At 35.6% G+C, this 18,786-nt stretch overlaps 1 protein-coding gene across 1 annotated transcript in view; it reads right to left on the bottom strand.

Moving 5' to 3' along the window:
• The window catches only part of STARD13 (StAR related lipid transfer domain containing 13), a 683,440-nt gene that overhangs the window by 373,380 nt on the left and 291,274 nt on the right, over nt 1-18,786 (bottom strand).

Here is an 18,786-nt window from a genome sequence, read left to right as displayed (position 1 = left end):
GTTATTTTATTTTATTTTATTTTATTTTATTTTATTTTATTTTATTTTATTTTTCTGAGGCTGGGGTTAAGTGACTTGCCCAGGGTCACACAGGTAGGAAGTGTTAAGGGTCTGAGATCACATTTGAACTCAGGTCCTCCTGAATTCAGGGCTGGTGCTCTATCCACTGAGCCACCTAGCTGCCCTGAGATTATATTTTAAACTCAAGTCTTCATGATTCCAACACTACATGTAATGTGTCATCTCACTACCTAATTAATATTAACGTTTATTCGTGCTGATGGCTGATTATTCCATTGCTCCTAAAAAGGCAATTCAAAAAATTCAAAGAAAGTTGTTTATAAGGATAGTGAAGGATCAGGCCATAAATGGCCACCATGTGATCCCATTTATCTCCAGGGTATAAGATGTAAGTTTCCTGAAGCCATCTGTGATTTTTCTCTTGGGATCATTTCCTTTCCTTGTCCAGATGGCCAAGAGCAGAGAAGTCTAGTTTGGGCTCTGTTCGTACTAGCTGTAGGCTCACAAGCTTGTCATATATGAGATACAAACAGCTCTGGACTAATTCAGCATATGAGTTCCCCAAAAGCACTGAATACTATGCAAAACACAGAGCTTATGGGGGAAATGGGGCAAGGCACAAAACTCAAAAACTTCATTAGTAATACATTAAAAAAAAATACAGGAACAAAAATGAAGTACAGCTTTATACATGTTAAATGTTTAAGAAATATATAAATATTTCAATAAATAATGGCATTGTGGATAGAGCACCTAGCTTAGTTAAAGTCAGAAAGAACTGAATTCTAAGGCAGTCTTAAGCACTAACTGTGATTCTCAGTGAATCACTTAATCCTGTTTGTATCAGTTTCCTCATCTGTAAAATGAACTGGAGAAAGAAGTGGCAAACCACTTTAGTGTCCTTGTCAAGAAAATCCCAAAGTGAAGTCACAAGCAGTCAAACATAGCTGAAACAGCTGAACCACAACAACAGCAGCAATATAATTGTGGCCATATTTGGGGCCTTGGACAGACTGTACAAGCAAAACTGGTCAGGTCATAATTACAGGCTTGTAAAAGAGGCCATGGCTGAAGGAGCTGAAGGGGAGGAGGGCATGGTGAGGTCTAGAAACAATTAATATTCCACTTTACCTTGACAAAGACCTAAAATTTGCTTGTGGGGGTAGGCATCAGAATTAGGAGTGAAGCTATTGTTAAATGGTGCATTTTTCTACATTTTTCATTTTTCAAGGAAAAAAGAATTGGGCAGAAGAAAACTTTAAATTTGAGTTATGTTCACAATGTTCTCTATAATATCAATAGCAATGGAACAAATTTACATTTTTAAAAAATGCATTATAGCAGAATGTACTGTACTCCAACGAGCACTTAAAAAAACAACAACAACAACAATCTGATTTTTCTGATTGTTTCCTAGATTGTTATCATGGCCAAAAGAACAAATCACCTGATAGTCAGCATATTGAGGATGAATATCTCCATATTTAACAAAGCTGGTTCTCCTATACCAATCAGACTGTCAGTTGCTGAAAAAGCCTTTGAAAACCTAGTTCTATTTCAGTCAACCAACCTACAAGCTTTTATTAAGTGCCTCCAGTGAGCCAGGCACCTTAAAGAACTTTAACTCATGGTCCACAGCACATTTCAGCATATTGGGTAGACATTCTATGAAGGATTATGGGAGGATAGGGACAAAAATTACATAGTTTGAGAAGGGCTGGATTGCTTGTGTTCTGAACTCTTAGAAGGTGCTCTCATTTGCCCACATCAAAGAGATTTGTGGTCCATTGAAGCAGGAAAGTATAAGTTGTCTGATTAAGAGGGATACACATGGATCTCCCTAGTAACTCTTATAACCTCGTAATTTCTCTAGTGCCATAATAGCTGTGAACTCACTGGTTGTCCCCATTTGTCTGAGGATAGCACCATTTAAGGAAACTACTTTACCAAAGAGCTGTGTAAAGGATGTAATTGCATTTGGGAATAGCTATTTTGGGTTAGGCAAGAACATCCAGTTAAGAGGCATGAATGCAACAAACTCAACATCTGAGTATATTTTACTGGGAAGTTTCATCCTTTGAGGCAGCCCGTGATCAATGAAGTGAGTGAAGAGATGAATGACTTTTGACCAAGTCTCAGCAAAAAGCTGTTTCAACACCTGCTTTTTTTTGAACTACAAAGAAACCGTTTGTTGCAGTAAACCACTCTAACAAGAAACAGCAAATAAAACCCCAAGGTAAATAAACCTGATGATAAAGGAGTGATTCATTTTACTATTGGCTATTTGTTTTGCACAATTTCCACCTGCTTATTTCAAACAGAGAGATATATTCAGTGGAGGCCTGAATTTCAATAGCACAACAGCCTATAAAACAAGGAATAAGGCCCAAGTAGAAATGAAGGGGTTACAGTTTTTCCAGGGTAGGGCAAATGTAGCTCCCAATAACAGTACATTTCCTTTGATGGAATTCAGATATATTAGCACAGAACATATACAAGGAATCTGGTCTATAATTACAATCTTGATCTTTTTATTTCATAATCAAATATTTTATTCAATCCATTAAAAATTTTTAAATCAAAGAACAGGTCTACATTTTGGATAAATATGTAAATATGCAAAAGGAAACGATTTAAAATTACTGTTATCTGCAACTGTAGAGTGTAAGGATCCCTGACTGGAGGAAAAATAAAATATATCAGTCCAATCATAGTATCCCCTGCTGCTGGAAATTGATTAAGCAAAATGGCAGACAGATCATTATCAGATTCCTTAACTATTTCACTAAATTCTCATTATTGACTGAATTTGCCTTGGATTCAAAATATTAAAACACAGTCTTGCAAAAACTTTAAAAATCAATAGTGCTGCATTATTATATGTGTTCTATTCTGCCAACATTTTCTTCATTGGCCGATGAGAAGAAAATTATCTTTTAATAGCAAAATCTGTAAGTTTCCCTGTTTTCAGAGTTCCCCTGAAAGCAGATAGCTTTATAAAAAGCAAGCCAAGAAAAAAAAAAAGAATTGCCCCCTTCCCAGAATTACTTACAAACAATTATAGCCTTGTTTCTAATGGCTCTTCTTTGATTTCTTTTAAGCTCCAGTTTCATAAGGCAGTGTTTATTTTCATAGCTCAATTAATATAAATAGTTAAATTTAAATCTAGTTTTCTGACTTTATTAGAATTATATCTCTGTTTTGAGTGATCCCTGATTCTAGCTATGTGAGCATACTCTTTAACAACATAGATTGTCATTGATCCATGCCTAATTATTTTGATGTCCATAGTTTAACATATATCACCCAAAGAGTGTATTCTTGCTCTTCCTATATCCCAGGGGACCCAAAGTACCAATGCAGCTTAATCTGCTCCTTATGAAGATCAAACCACAGCATATTTACATTCACATTAATCATCTTTTCTTTGCCCTTTGAGTGTAGTTGGAATATTTTGAAAGGCTTGCTTTACACGTTTCACCAAAACTTTCAACAATATTGCAGTTAAAGTAGTGGGTTCTTACAGCAATGGACTAAGATCATCTAAAGAAATGTACAACGTTCCAAATAAGATTTAATTCCATCTGCACCTTAGTTTTAGGTCTAGTTCATTTTTCATTCATAGGCTTGTCCAAAATGAAATTTAAGTTTGTAATAATAACTTTCATCTATATAGCACTTAAAGGATTAGAAAGTACTTTATATATGACTTCATTTGATCTTCACAGAAACTTTATCTCCCTTTTACCTATGCAGAAAGAGAAGGACAGAGAGCTTAAGTGATTTACCCAGGTCAGAGGAAAGATTAGGAGTCATATCTTCCTGACTTTGAGCCCATTATTACATTACATTATTACATTTATGAAGTACCTACTATGTCCTAAGAAGTATACTACTACTCTAACAGCTATGGAATAGGCACAGTCTTGCCTGTCCTTAAAAAATGTAGAATTTATTAAGAAGATGAGACATATAAATGTAATGTTCTCTTCTCTAAAAATATAATCATTCTCTGGGAGCAGGTTTCTTGGGGAGCTTCTGGAGGCAGCCTTAGTTTCAGTTCAGTTCAATAATCCCAAAATGCATCCAGGAGTTAAAGTCCAAATCCTTTACTGTCTCTTTCCAAATCTTGTCTCCTTCACTTGGGGCTCGGCTAGTTTTCTGGAGGCCTTCCGGATCTTGGTTTCAGTGTTCTCCACAGGACAGCCTGCCACCACTTCTCTGTCTTCCTTCCTTCTGCTGGACTTGTGAATTTTCTTGACTGAATCTTGACTGAATCTCCCAAAGTTCTCCTTGGCCCCGAGAGCTTCTTTCTTATATGCTGCCCACTGAGCACATACCAATCATTTCATCAGTAGGAAGCCATTATTTGTTTTAGGATTAAATCAATGCTAAATTAGATTAACCATTGTCTCCTCAATGACACTCAGTACCTTGTTTCAAGTTCTGGTCCATAACATCTCCTTGTAGGATCAGATCAATCACACTGAACTAAATTAGATAACTATTGTCTCTATCCGTTCCAGTGACTTAGCACCTTGTAAGAATCCTAACACATAAATAAATCTAACACAGATTATTATAATGGCTGAAAGTACCCAGGAAGAGAAGCATCACAGACTGGGGAGGGACAGATCTTTTTTAGTTATGAACATCAGGGAAATCCTCATGGACTAAGTGACACCAAAGGCTGGACCCTGAAGTAATCAAAAGTTTTCCAGAGTCAGAGATATGGAGCAAGTCCATTCCAGCTGTGGAAGAAGATACACATAAATCCACAGAGGTAGAAAAGGGAATTAGTCTGATTTGTTTGGAATATAGATTATATAAAAGTCATATTAAGCTCTCTGTGCCTCAGTTTCTGCATCTGTAAAATGGGGACATTAATAACACCTATTTTATATGGTTGCTATAAGAATCAAATGTCCTGACACATGTAAAGTTCTTTGTAAACCTTAAAGCCCTATATAAATGTCAGCTATTATTAATATGAATTATTGCTAGAAATCAAATTGAAGCCAGGCCATGGAAGGCCTTGAAAATAATGCTTTATATTATAGGTAAACCCTGAAGGCTTTTGAGCACAGGAATGGCATGATTAGACTTGATAATTTAGAGAATTGCTTTGGCAGTGCTACAAAAGAAAGATCAAAGAGTAGAGAGACTATAAGGAGGGAGCCCAGATAGGTCTCTCTAGGTGAGAGTTGAATAAGGCACTGAAAAAAGGTGGCAGCAGGGGCAGAGAAGGAAGGGATTTAAGAGACAGTATCAAGAGACAGAATTTCCTTAATAGATAAAGTGTAGATTATACATCCATCTCAAAGATGACTCTAAAGTTTTAAGTTTTAATGACTGGAAGAATGGTGATATCATCCATACAAATAGAGAGAGGAGAAAAGGGCAGGTTTTAGGGGGAAAGGAATTCAGTTTTGGACATGTTGTGTTTTAGGAGTTGATGAAAAATCTTATACAACAGGGAAGGGAGGAATTTGAAATGGATATTTTAAGGTGTAGGAAAAAAAAACAGGAAAAAAAAAACTAGCATCATAGGAGTCAGGGGAAGAAACAGTATCAAGAAATCAACGATATCATATGCTGCTGAAGGGTCCAATCTCAAGTTTCTGCCTGCCTTCTCTACATTTCCACCAGGAGACCCATAACAACAACAACATTTGGACCTGGCAAGGTCCAGTAAAATATCACTGAGCAAAGTAAATTCAAAGCCATTGAATTTGAAAAATTACATCATCAATATTTCTTTCTTAAGAACTCTGCCTTAAACCCAAATCACTCTGCCTCTTATTGGTTGGCCAACAAAAGGTCCCAAGATAAGCTCATGAAGTCGTTTGGGTGCTGATTGCTCAGAATGAATGAAAATAACAATTTTTTTCCTTTTGGCCATAAACTCTTAGATTGATTAAAAGGAAAAAAAAAACAAAAACCCTAGGTAAAAGAGGCCATCCTCTGCTTTATTTCTTACCTAGTCTTAATCACTGATTGGATGTTGCCTCAATCAAACAGAGACCTTAACTTAAACTTAAAAAAAAAACAAGGTCTCTCACTGCCTCCAAGGCCACCTCCCAATTTATAACTTGCCACTAGAAAAGAAAGGAAACTGGTGAGAAGCCCACCCTCACTGAAAGCCAATTCCCTTGCATGTCATGGCATATCTTCCTGATGTCATGATTCTTTTCAAAAGCTAAGAACAAACAACAACAGCAACAATGATTAGTTACACTGAGTTTGTAGTTCACTAAAACCCACTGATTTTTTTTTTAATTGGAAGAACAACCATTTAGCTGCCTGCCTTTACCTTGTACTTTTGAAGTTGATGTTTTGAACCTAAGGATATTTTATTTCTATTATATTTCATCTTATTAGATTTGCCCCAATTTTAAGAACTGTTAAGATTTTTTTCAGATCTTGATCCTTCCAATACTATAATTTGCAAATACGATTAACATTCCTTTTTCCTCAAGTCATTGATGACAATGTTCATAAGCATACAGATAAGCATAGATCACTATAAGTCTTCATTCCACCTTCCTTGCCGGTTGACAGTCCTATACCTTGTCCCAGGCCATTCTGTCAATGTTGAATCCATGTTTTAGCATTATTGTATAGCCTACAACTCTTCACATTTTCACACACACACACACACATATATTTTCTCCCTCCTTTCCTCCCACCCTTCTCTTAGACAGCAAGTAATCCAATATTTGTTCTTCTATACATATTTCCTCAACTATCATGCTGCACAAGAAAAATCAGATTAAAAAGTTTAAAAAAAAAGAGAAAGAAAACAAAAAGCAAGCAAACAACAACAAAAAAGGTGAGAATACTATGATGTCATCCACACTCAATTCCCATAGTCCTTTCTTTGGATTCAGATGGCTTTCTCCATCACAAATTTATTGGAATTGGCCTGAATCACTTAACTTTTGAAAAGAACCACGTCCACAAGAAAACCATAATCTTTTTGTTGCGTTTTTATACGTTTGTTTAAAAAACAAATCTAAAGTGGTCAGTGATATATCTTTGCATCCTCATGAGAATGATTTCTCTTCCTCTAGAATTTCATCCTTGAGTACGTCTCATTTTTCTTCTACAATTTTAGGCCATGAGACTTTACTCCTCTTTTCTTTGAACTTTTTGAAATCAGTTCTTTTCAAATCCCTAGGTATGACAGACTATGACAAGCTTTTGTCTCCTTCTTAATAATTGATTCTAAGATGGAATGGACTAGTTTCTTGCCCCTCAGGTTTGTTTCCACATTTCCATTCCAGCAACTAGTTCCTCTTTGTTGTTTAAAATCAGGTTCATGATAACAGTTCCATTGGTTCTGTCATTTTTTAAAGGGAGTAGTAAAGCATGAGACATAATTCTAGGGTCTTTTAATGCAATAAACCTCAGTAGTATAGGAATGAGTCTAAAATGATTTTATTTGATAAGCTCTGGCATTTTAATAAGCATACAACATCTGGTGCTAATAAAAAGATTTTTATATTTTAGAGTTCATATGTAAAGAAAACATAAAACTCTATAATCCTGTAGTATAACTTAGATTACAGATGGCGCATGATATATTTGGGTGGCTCCATTTCCTTCCTGATTAGAAGATATACAAAGGAACCATTTTTTCCCCTTTTGCTTCTGTTTTCTATGGCATTATGAGGAAAAAAAATCTGAGAAAACACATTGAAAGAAAACTTTCTTAATAATATTCTTGATTATAGCTTATTTTCTGGCTTCAGTCATATTTAATATGACAAGGATCATTTTAAAATAACATGAGGAATTTAGCTTCTAAATTTGTATTTTAAGAAACAGCTTTACAAAGCTGCTAAAAGCACAAGGATTTGTGAAAGTCATCTCCTCATATGTGCCCCAATAGCACCATAACTAGAAATTCTGAAACCTAGGGTAAATTCAGTTGGGGTGGGCAGGGTAAGGGAATCAAAGATATGACTACTCCCCAGGGGTTGACGACTGGAGATAGAAGTCAAAGAAGTTGATGATGTTGAGAAATTGGGAAACCAGGGCATTAGAAACAGGGCACTGGGGGAAAGAAGGGGAGATGTGTGTGTGTGTGTGTGTGTGTGTGTGTGTGTGAAGACTGTGAGTGAGGACTGAACTTCTTTGAGTGAAAGGACATTGATCTGGAAATCTGTAGGTAACTTCTGAAGGATTTTGATAAGACTGAGCAAATTCTAAATGGGAGGTGGTTGCTGGGTAATGGTGGCTGAAGAAGAACCTTAAAATAGGAACAAGGATTATAGCAATCCCTTCTCTTGGTTCTCTGTGGCAGAGGCTGTGAGAAAAAGGAGCATTTAGACTTGAAGTGATGTCATTGAACACTAGAAAGTAGCAAGAATGGAAGAGGAGATTTGGAATTACAGTTTGAGAAGAGAGGGGGGAAGGCGGGGGGGGGGGGGGGGGGGGAGGGGGAGAAGAGGGGACCTAGAGCCAGAGAAGTAATGTGACTGACTAGTCCAAAGTCATAGTGGGAAGTAGCAACAAATTTCTAATTTAGCTCCTCCAACTCTAAAACAAGAAGTCTTTCCATTATTTCACAACAAAGACTCAAAAGGGTATTCTGATCAAAAACAAATAAATAAAAACAAAGATGGGCAGCTAGCTGGTGCTATGAATAGAGTACCAGCCTTAGTCAGGAGAATCTGATTTGAAATCTGACCTTAAGACACTAGCTATGTGAACCTTGGCAAGTCATTTAATTCCAGATTGCTTCCAATAAAACCAAATCATCCTGAGCCAAAGCAAAGCAAAGCAAATGGTGCTCAGAAAAGGGAAAGCAAGAAAAGCTAATCAGTGGGGAAGGACTAGAGCTGAATGTGCTGTATTTAGGGCAAAATGTGTACAGTATTATCAGTCAACTATGTATAAGCTGTTCTCACTGATCGTAGTATTTTAGACTTAGGGCTGGAAGATTTCTTAAAGATCACCTAGTCTAATTCCCTGACTTTATAGGGAAGGTCTGGAGAGCTGAAATGCCCAGTATCATACAGGTGGTAAGTAGCAGAGCCAGGATTCAATTCCAGTTCCTTTGATCCCCAAACTAGCCATTTTCTCCTTGCTGTATCATGCAAGATCCCAGGCTGTTTAGGGAAAAGGGATATGGCAAAAAAAAAAAAAAAAAAAAAAAAGTCAGAAAGTGGGAATACTGCAGGTGGCACAAGCAAGCAGGCAAATTGGGCAGTCTGCTTTGTACAAAGGATGAAGTAGGAAAAGTACAAATTGGATCCCCAAAGAGGAATCACCCAGATTATGTATGAGGTACTCCCTGGCTTTGCTAGCTCCAAGCTTTGGGTCCTGTGTAAGCAGAGGCACAGGCCTCTACTTTAAGTCTGAAGTATAGGAACTTGAGAAGAAGTAGATGTGATCAACAGTTAAGGCTCAGAGAAAGATACACTATTCACAAGGTGTATGTAACCAGGCATTTCAGAAACCTCAGTGCATTGGTGATTTGCTTTCTCGAGTTTCTCTCTTCTTGCCTCTGCTGACCAAGTCTATCTACCATTGCTTCCATGTAGAGTCGCTGATTCTGATTGTCTGTCCCTAAACTTAATTTCTATTTGTCTTATTTCCTTCACCCTAGATTCTAATCTTTGTGTTTCTGTTTTTCTTCTGCAAACCTGACCTTGCACTGACTGATTAGCCCTGACTTGACAAGAAAGGTTTGGAGCTTCTTCTTCTAAAAGAATTTTTTCCCCCCCATGAGTACATGCAGTCACTCTGGACTACCACAGTATAATAGCTGATAATTATATAGCATGTTGAGTTTGTAAAATGCTTTACAAACATTATCTTAGTTGAACTGTCCTATAAGGTAAATATTTTTATTATACCTATTTGTAAAAAACCAACCAAATAAACAAACAAAACAAAACAAACCAAGTCTTAGTTTTAGGGGCAATTCTGCCACAAAGGATAGAGTGCTGAGTCAGGAAGACTTATCTTTCTGAATTCAAATCTGGCTTCAGACACTTAATAGCTGTTTGACCTGGGCAAATCACTTAATCCTGTTTGCCTCAGTTTCCTTATTTGTAAAATTAGCCAGAGAAGGAAAAGATGGGTCATTCCAATATCTCTGCCAAAAAAAAAAAACTCCAGGTAAGGTCATGAAGAGTCAGGGACAACTGAAAGACTGGGCAACAAGAACAAACCTTAGAGAGATTAAAGGACTTGCTCACGGTCACTCAACTAGTAAGTACAGAAGGGGTATACACACACACACACATACACTAATTTAAAGATCTCTTTTTGGAAAAAAATGAATATATCAAAGCATTCAGTTTACAATATAAGACATAGTATAACCTTAAAGCAGGGAAGCTGTTTGGCTTAGTAGATGCAGCATCAGACCTGGAGTCATGAAGACCTCAGTTCAAATCTGGCTTCAGACACTAGTTATGTGACCCACAGCAAATCACTTAATTTGTTTGCCTCAGTTTCCTCATCTGTAAAATGAATTGTAAAATCACTCTGGTATCTTTATCAGAAAAACTTCAAAAAGGATCACAGTCAGATATGACTGAAATGGTTGCAAAAAGAAACCAGAAAATGTGCTTTATAAATAATGCTTATTAATGTTGGAATTATCAGACTTCAGATTTCATTACTTTGCCAAAAATATTGTCTCTAAAGATATCAGGGGTCTCTTTACTGTTAAAGCTAACAGTCTTTCGTCCTCTAACAGAAGCCAGATCAACTAAGACTGTATCCTGACCCTTATTCTCTCTCCCTTACTTAAGTTGATCTGACCAAATAGCCAGTACACATCTCAAAATAAGATGTCCCAAACTGAATTAATAATCTTTCATTACTTCCCCTGAATCTCTCTATTTCTTCAGAAATTCTAGAATTCATCTGTTCTGCTTCCATGCCTGTGCATTGGCTTTCCTTGCCTGGAATGTGCTCCCTATTCACCTCTACCTCTTAAAACCTTGATTTTCTTCAAGACTCAGCTTAAGTATAATTTTAAACACATTTTCCCAACAAATAGAGACTTTCTTGCTAAAATTTCCTTGTATTTTAAAAACATATCTTTTCAATATATTTATTTGTGTACATGTTTTCTCCCTTAATGGAAGGAAAATTTGAGGTCAAGAATTGATTCACTTTTATCATTTTATTTCCAGCACTGAGCACAAAACCTGACACGTAATTAATAGGTGTTTAATACAGCTAGATCACAACTAGTATGAATCTCATTAAGGCAAAATTCAGTTTAGTACAAATTATAAAATGATCACATTTGATGTGAGTCAAGATTCAAAATTCATTTAATGTAATGTATATGAGCTAGTGTGATTAGTCTGTCCTAGTCTATTATTATATGTGGTGTGGGTGTGATGTGTAACTTCGTATCATATTACCAAGTTGTGCTAATTTTTTAAAAAAAGGAATCTTTAACAAAATGGACAAAAGGAAGAATATTTCAAATGAAAACACTGACAGCACAAAAAAGGAAGAGGCTTGTTATTACATTAGAACAAAAATTAATAAAATTGAATGGCATGACAGTGATCATAGCAAACTTTAAAATAGGAGGAGACAATGAAATACCTAATCTATAATATGGAATATTATAAATGATGCAGGTGAAATAAAAGCAAAAAACAAACTTACATTAGCTTTTTTGTGGTTTGCAAACAAATACAAGGAATAGTTTATTAGAATGATAGAAATGGAGAATCTGTTAACTATATGGATGGCAGATTGCAATTAAAAACCCTTTTACCATAATAGCCATTCAGACAGAAAAAACTTTCAGTTTATTTAAGGCAGTGAAAGAAAATGGAAATGAAGTGGATAGTGAAAAATTTTTACTGTAAGCATTGATTGGCTTAAATACTTTAAAAAATGAGTTCAAATGTGTAATGTTAAAATTACGAGAGAAAGTAGCTAGTAAACATGAAGACATAGCATCTAATTTGCTATATCCTGATGTCTTGAAAAAAAAAAATCAAAGCAAGTGGATACACTCATCAACAGATTTTTAATGTGGATGAAACAGATTAATTATAGAGAGGGATGCCTTCCAAAACTTAGCTTTTAAGGAAGAAAGAACTCAACCTTTATTTAAAGTATCTAAAGATCACCAAATACTTTTATGGGAAGGTGATGTAGAAGGGGATTTTAAATGAAAACCAATGTTTATTTATTGGTCTAGAAACTCTCATTCTTTAGGAGACTATAAACATTGATCACTTCCAGTTCTTTGTCAATCAAATAAAAGTGAATGAAAGACAAAAGCTTTTTGCAAAGACGTTTTCAAGTTACCTTAGCCAAGGTATTGATACATCTGGCAAGGACAATAATATCACATCTAAAGCATTACTGATTTTAAATAATGTATCAGGTCATCCAACTACACTTGATTAATTGTGTAAGAATGTGAGCATGCAAATTTGTAGAGCTGCAGAAAAAGCTCTCTGCATTTACCAAAATATGGATGAGGATTTAAAGAGAAGGCAGTTCAGTCTATGCTGTTAAACTATTTAAATTACAATAACTACATTTTCATCATATTATTAATATAGGTTTATTTTAAAATTTTTAAAATTTTGCTTATTATTACTTTGTTATAAACAATCAGAAAGACGTATTTCTTGCCCTTTATTGTTATATCATTTTAATGACAGATACAACTTATTTTTAAAAAAATCATTACATGTTTCATTTGAGCTGTAATAAATGATCAACATATAGCTATAACCTCAAATAGTAAGAATTCAAATAATATGTCTGATGTAAATTGTGTTCCCTTTGGAGGGAAGGGGGCTCCTTCTTCTCAAACCCTCCCCATCTCTGGGAGGGGCACACCCTTCCCAGACCATTCCCATATAAATAATCTCATTCAAATGGAAATCTCGGCCAGGGTCGTAGTCAACGTCCTCTACTGAGTTGCTCAAACTGCTCCCCAGCTCCAGGCCAAAATTGACCTGCTATAAGGGTTTGTCAATCCACCTTTGCAGAAGTCCTAACGGGATTTTGCCCACTGATGATGATATTTTTTTCTCAGTATAAAACCATCTTTGCTAAATTCCTAATCAGGAGTTTGCCTTCTAAGAAAGCTGTCTTCTTAGCTTACTGTTTTCTTAGCATAAATAAACCCATTCTTTGCTATAAACCTCGTGCCTATATTTATTGGAGTTTTTGAATTCTTTTGCAAAACCTGCCACCGGCTAAGGCGATCCCATTGCTGCTAAGGGATCTCTTACCTTTAATTCTCACACCTCTTCATGACCACCTTGCAGCAGTCAACATTTGCAATAGTTGAGACCTGGCTATACATGTTTGTCCAGTGATTGATTGGGAGTATCACCTTTGTTTTAGTCACTCTAGTTCAAAACCTTCCTTTTCCTAACTGTTCCTATATTTGATCAGTTGCAAAATCTTGTAGTCTACCTCCATGATACATCACCCATGTATCCCTTTTCTCCTCTCACATAGCTACTAGTTTAGGGCAGGACCTCATAACCTCCCATGCCACAGTCTCTTAATTGGACTCCCTCCTCACCTTTATTTCTCTCTCTGATCTATCCCACACACATCTGCTAAAATAGGCTTCCTAAATATGTCTGAAGGTGAGTCATTCCCTTGCCACCTTCATTGGCTTCCTCTTACCTCTATAATAAAATATAAACACTGCATTGTCTCAAAGTCCCTTACAATTTAGCTCCAATTTATTTTTTCAGACTGACTTTATATTCTCCTTGTAATATGCTCATTGTTCCAGCTGAGCTAGACCATTTGCTATTACCTAAACTCTCTAAATTTGGCAGCTGATCAAATATGGGAAAGAGGTGCTAGTGTTGAGAAAGGTGAGTCAGAAATGATTTCAGTGTTGTGAATCTGGATGACAATATCCTTGAAATAACTAAAATTAAGGGAGTAGCAGGTTAGGGCTGTGGTAGGGAGGGGGCAAGAAGAGGGCTGGAGAGATAACAAGTTCTGTTTTGAGCTGAGTTTGAGTTGTTTATAAAGTGACAGGCATAGATTTCCAGGTAGTTGGAAATGAGAGATTAGAGTGGGATGTAGAGACCCATGAGTCAACTGAATAGGGATAATCACTGAAGTCTAGTCTAAAGAATAGATGAGATCACAGAGAGATCAAAGGACCAGGATAAAATGTTTAATATTTCATTGATATATTGGGTTATTTTTCCCCTCACAAAGCACTGCTTTCAAAGTTATTTAAAACCTTGGGCCATTTATTTAAGGCCTCATTCCTTCTGTAAATTCCACTTTTGGTATTAACCCTCATGCCTTAGGCTTGAACTGAATTGGCCTAATACAGGGAAAAGGAAAAGAATCAGGTTACTAAGTTATTTCTGCACAGCTGTGGCAAATATGAGAAGCTGAGTGTTCCAAATTCTCAGTCTAGCTCCAGCTCAAATAATTTATATTAGATAAAAAACTAATCTAGGAAAAAACCCAAGGTTCCCTAAGAAAGCAAATTGTTCAGAAAGGATTTTTCCCCACCCACTGTGCTAAGAAAATATTGAAAAAATATTCTTAAGGTGATTAAGGTATTTATAGAGAATAATTTTCATTCCAATTTGGAAGCCCCAAAAAAGAAAAAAAAAAAAAGGCTAGTCAAGGAAGAGATAGATAAATAACAATAACCTTCCAAGTTTTTAAATTATTCTTACTGTTGGCAATTGGGAGTTCAATAGTAATATGGGTAATTGAGAGTCACTGACTACCTTCCCCTTTAAATTTTTTCATCACTAAATTTGAAATCAATTGCCTGCCAACATCTGTTTCAATGTCCTTTTCGTGGAATGAATTACATAAAACTTTGCTATGCAAAAACTTTTGCCCAAAAAGGGGGAAAAGCATCCCTCCAAAGAAAAAGAAGGGAGGAAATTTGGTTAACCAGGGCCATTGGCTTACAGGAAAAAAAATGTACTTTTTTTCATAGAATCCTAGGATTTAGAGATAGAAGGGATCTTAGGAACCATCTCTTTCATCCAAAGATATGCTGGGTAAAAGTTTAACAACTGGCTCTCTAAAACAACAATAACATTAACTCACAACACACTCAAATTTAATCTACATTATTTAAGTAATTAAATTAACATTTACTCTGCATTATTAACATTTTCTCCACTACTTTCTTAAGTCTACACAATCAATCAAGACAACACAATTTGATTTGTAGCCATTTGTTGATTTTTAAGCTTCTACTGAAAACTGAATAGTTGGCTCTTTATAATGTACACCTCTGGGTTTGTGACATTTAATTTTATAAACAGGGAAAAACTCCCTTGCCTCTGCTTTCTTTTAAGGAAAAGGGACAGGTGACACAACTCCTTCTACCAACATAGGTCAACATCTTCTTAACAACTTATTCTCTTAAAGTCTCTTATTCTCCTAGAGTGAAAAGTTATTCATGTACCTTGCTTAGGGATATACTCCAATTTACCAAAGGCAGAGCTTCAACCTACCTAGGTCTTTCTGGTCTATATTCTCTTAAAGTCTCTTATTCTCCTAGAGTGAAAAGTTATTCATGTACCTTGCTTAGGGATATACTCCAATTTACCAAAGGCAGAGCTTCAACCTGGTCTATCTGGTCTATCAAGGTTTCTGAGACTAGTTCTTTGTCCACAAAAACATATTTTTCCTGGAAGTATTGATAAATAGTGAAAGGACCAAAGAAAGAACAACCCAGGAAAGAAGAAAAAGAAACATGACTGCATATTCACAAAATTCTCTGAGTAACTGAAAGGAAAGCATGCTTTGCATTTATTTAAGATTCTATCACCTAAAAACTAAATGGATTTTCACATCTGCTAACATATTTACCACCCTTGTATATTCCTGTGCATATTACTGCACTTACACAGGAGAGTGTTTTACAAAACTGACAGAGGGCACACAGTAAAGAAGAGGACTAAGGTGCTTTCTCACATTTAACATCACCTTCCTCAAACTAGTAAAGATAAAACAGATTCAACAACCACTTGGGTATATTATATTGGAGATTCCTTTTGTGTATGGGTTGTACTAGATGGATACTAAGCTCTCTTCCAACTCTCAAGCTCTGTGATTCTCTAATTCTTGAAGATAATGTATGAACTATTTTCTTTTCCAAATCTAAGAGTTATTTGTCAAAAAATTTCTTTAGTGGCCACCAATTCCATTCATTCCATTGATATTTTTTTCAGTACTTATTACCAGAGAGATACAAATAGCTGTTATACTAAGCAGTAAGGGTCTTCGTTCTGGAATTACTAAATTTTATCAATGTAAGAACTTGTATGTACAAAATTGTGTGTTTTCTTTCCTTCATTAAAGTATAATTTTTTTGAGGGAAAAAACTTGTTTTTTTGTCTTTGCATCCTTAGTACTTAATGCACAGTCCATGGTACCTACTAAATACATAATAAATTCTTGTTGATTAATTCACTGTCCTCAAGGAGTTTACATTCCAATAGCTTGAGACATAAGAACAGTGCAAATTAGAAAATAAGATGTGAATGAGAGAAGGACAAAGTATTAAGAGAGATCAGAAAAGGGCAAAGTTGCTTTGTCTGGGAAAATCTGGAAAGTCTTAGAAGATAGCTAGTATACTCCAATATTTTATTATCCTTCCTTCAAACCAACCAATTGAGCACAGTCCCTGTATTCAGCAAAAACAAGGACGGCAAATCTGAATACCTGACTGACTTAAATCTGATTTAAATTTAAATTAAGTGACATGGAGGATATTAATTGATCAATCAAACAGCATTTATTCAGCACCTATTATGTGTCAGATACTGTGCTAAGTTCTGAAGTATCAAAAGAAGCAAAAGATTGTCTCTGTCTTCAACAAGTTTATAATTTAATGGAGGAGACAAGTACAAACAAGTACAAAGCAAGCTATATTTGGAATAGAAGGCAATTCAATGGAAAGGCCTTAGAATTAAGATATATTGGAGTGTTTCCTATATTCTGCAGTTTTCAAGCTACTGCAATTCTTAAATGACACTTTACCAGTTATGATTGTGTCAGATGGGATTTTGCAGGGACTTAGAGGGTACCATAAGTGCCCTTGAGAATTAGGAGTAAAAAGAAAGGGAAGAAATTTCCACTTCAAAATTTTGCTCAGAACCTACCCTGACTTTAATGCTTTAACTGGAAGGGCAAGGAATTTAGAGAATGTACATTCTTGGGGGTTCTACCTTTCCTGCTTGCCCTGCTGCTTTCCTCCTTGCCACCTTTATAATAACTTTGTAAACTTTAGTTTTAGCAGAATAGAAATCTCCAGGTGTCCCAGGAAGCACTTCCTCCCAAAAGGAGTATGAATTTCCAAATCAAGGAAAATTTCTTCTCCCATTTGTATTCCAAGGGGTCTCCCTCTTTGCTCCAGAAGATTCTATTTTTTCCTATGGTCTCAGAGGTTAATAGCCAAATCCTACTAATTATTTCTTTAAAATCTTTTTTTGTGTATCATCATATCATTTCCATTTTTGCTGTCATTATCCCAGGCACTCTTATCCCCCTGGATTAATACCAGTCCTGGATTAATCTACTTAAAATTATATTTTGCTCTTTTCTCTGTTCAAAAACCTTTATTGGTTCCTTAAGATTCCTGACTCCAGGCCCACTGCTCTATACATTGTGCCTACATAAGCTGCCCATTTTATAAGATGCTAATTCTAATAATGCCCAATTACCCTTCGCCAAGATTTTTAAATTTTAAAATTAAATTTATACTACAAATAAATTTATAACCACTTGCTTAAATCATCTTTCTCCAAGGAGAAGTGATTAAATGTTTTCTAGGTGATGTGGTTTCCAGATTCTTTTGGCCTCTTTGCTTTGGTGATTTTTATTTCTGTAAAACATAGGCCATGATGGCAATAACTATAAAAGTCTTTCCTTTATCTATCTCCCATTTTTTATCAGCACTAGTTTGTTTTAAGGTTTTTAGGTTGCAACTTCTGTAACTGAATACATTGTTTTTTCATCTTTATCCTTTCTTTCCATTTTAATAATGATCCATTGTTTTAAATAGTCTAACAACACATTGATATCTAAAATGATTCCTACATTAGTAACTAGTCATTCCCTCTTTATTGAAATATAGGCAAGTTCATTTTTTGGTCATATTGTTCATTATTTGCCATATCCAAAGCATTCCAATTCTTCTTAAAGAAAGCTTTCGTTTGAATATGCAGCATGGGGTTGTAGAAAAAGTGTTATTGGGCTTGTAAACAGAAGATGCAGAGCCGTGCAATGAGAAAGAATATCAGATTTTTGGATTAAAGAAGGGTTCAAATTCTGATTTTTCTACTTATTATCTGCATGGCATTGGGTAAATCACTTCATCACTCTGGGCCTCAGTTTCCTTATCTGAAAAAGGTGGGAGGTTAACGAGGTGACCTCTAAGTATATGACTTATGTCTAAGTCTATGACATATATATGATTTATTATAGATAAATATAGTCACATGACATAGACCATAACTGTGTTTTAAGTTTGATTCTGCTCTTGACCTTAACTAAAAGTATGCCCATGGTGGCTATTTCCATCCAAGCTAGAAAAATTTTACATACAGGTCCAGTTTTAAGTCTACAGTTCAAGACAAGTTTGACTAAGTTTGGAAATATTCATCACCAGGTTGCATTCAGGATGCCTAATTTTTCACTTACATAAACTCCCAAAAACAACCTACCAAGGGACAAAGGGATTGTGAGATGTGAACAGGAAAAATCATGGAAATCTTGAAGGATTTTGTATTATAGTTA

The sequence above is a fragment of the Sminthopsis crassicaudata genome, chromosome 3 (assembly GCF_048593235.1).
Source record: "Sminthopsis crassicaudata isolate SCR6 chromosome 3, ASM4859323v1, whole genome shotgun sequence".
NCBI classification, from domain to species: domain Eukaryota; kingdom Metazoa; phylum Chordata; class Mammalia; order Dasyuromorphia; family Dasyuridae; genus Sminthopsis; species Sminthopsis crassicaudata.
The sequence above is the reverse complement of the archived record's forward strand: the minus strand, read 5'-3'. Positions and strand labels throughout refer to the sequence as shown.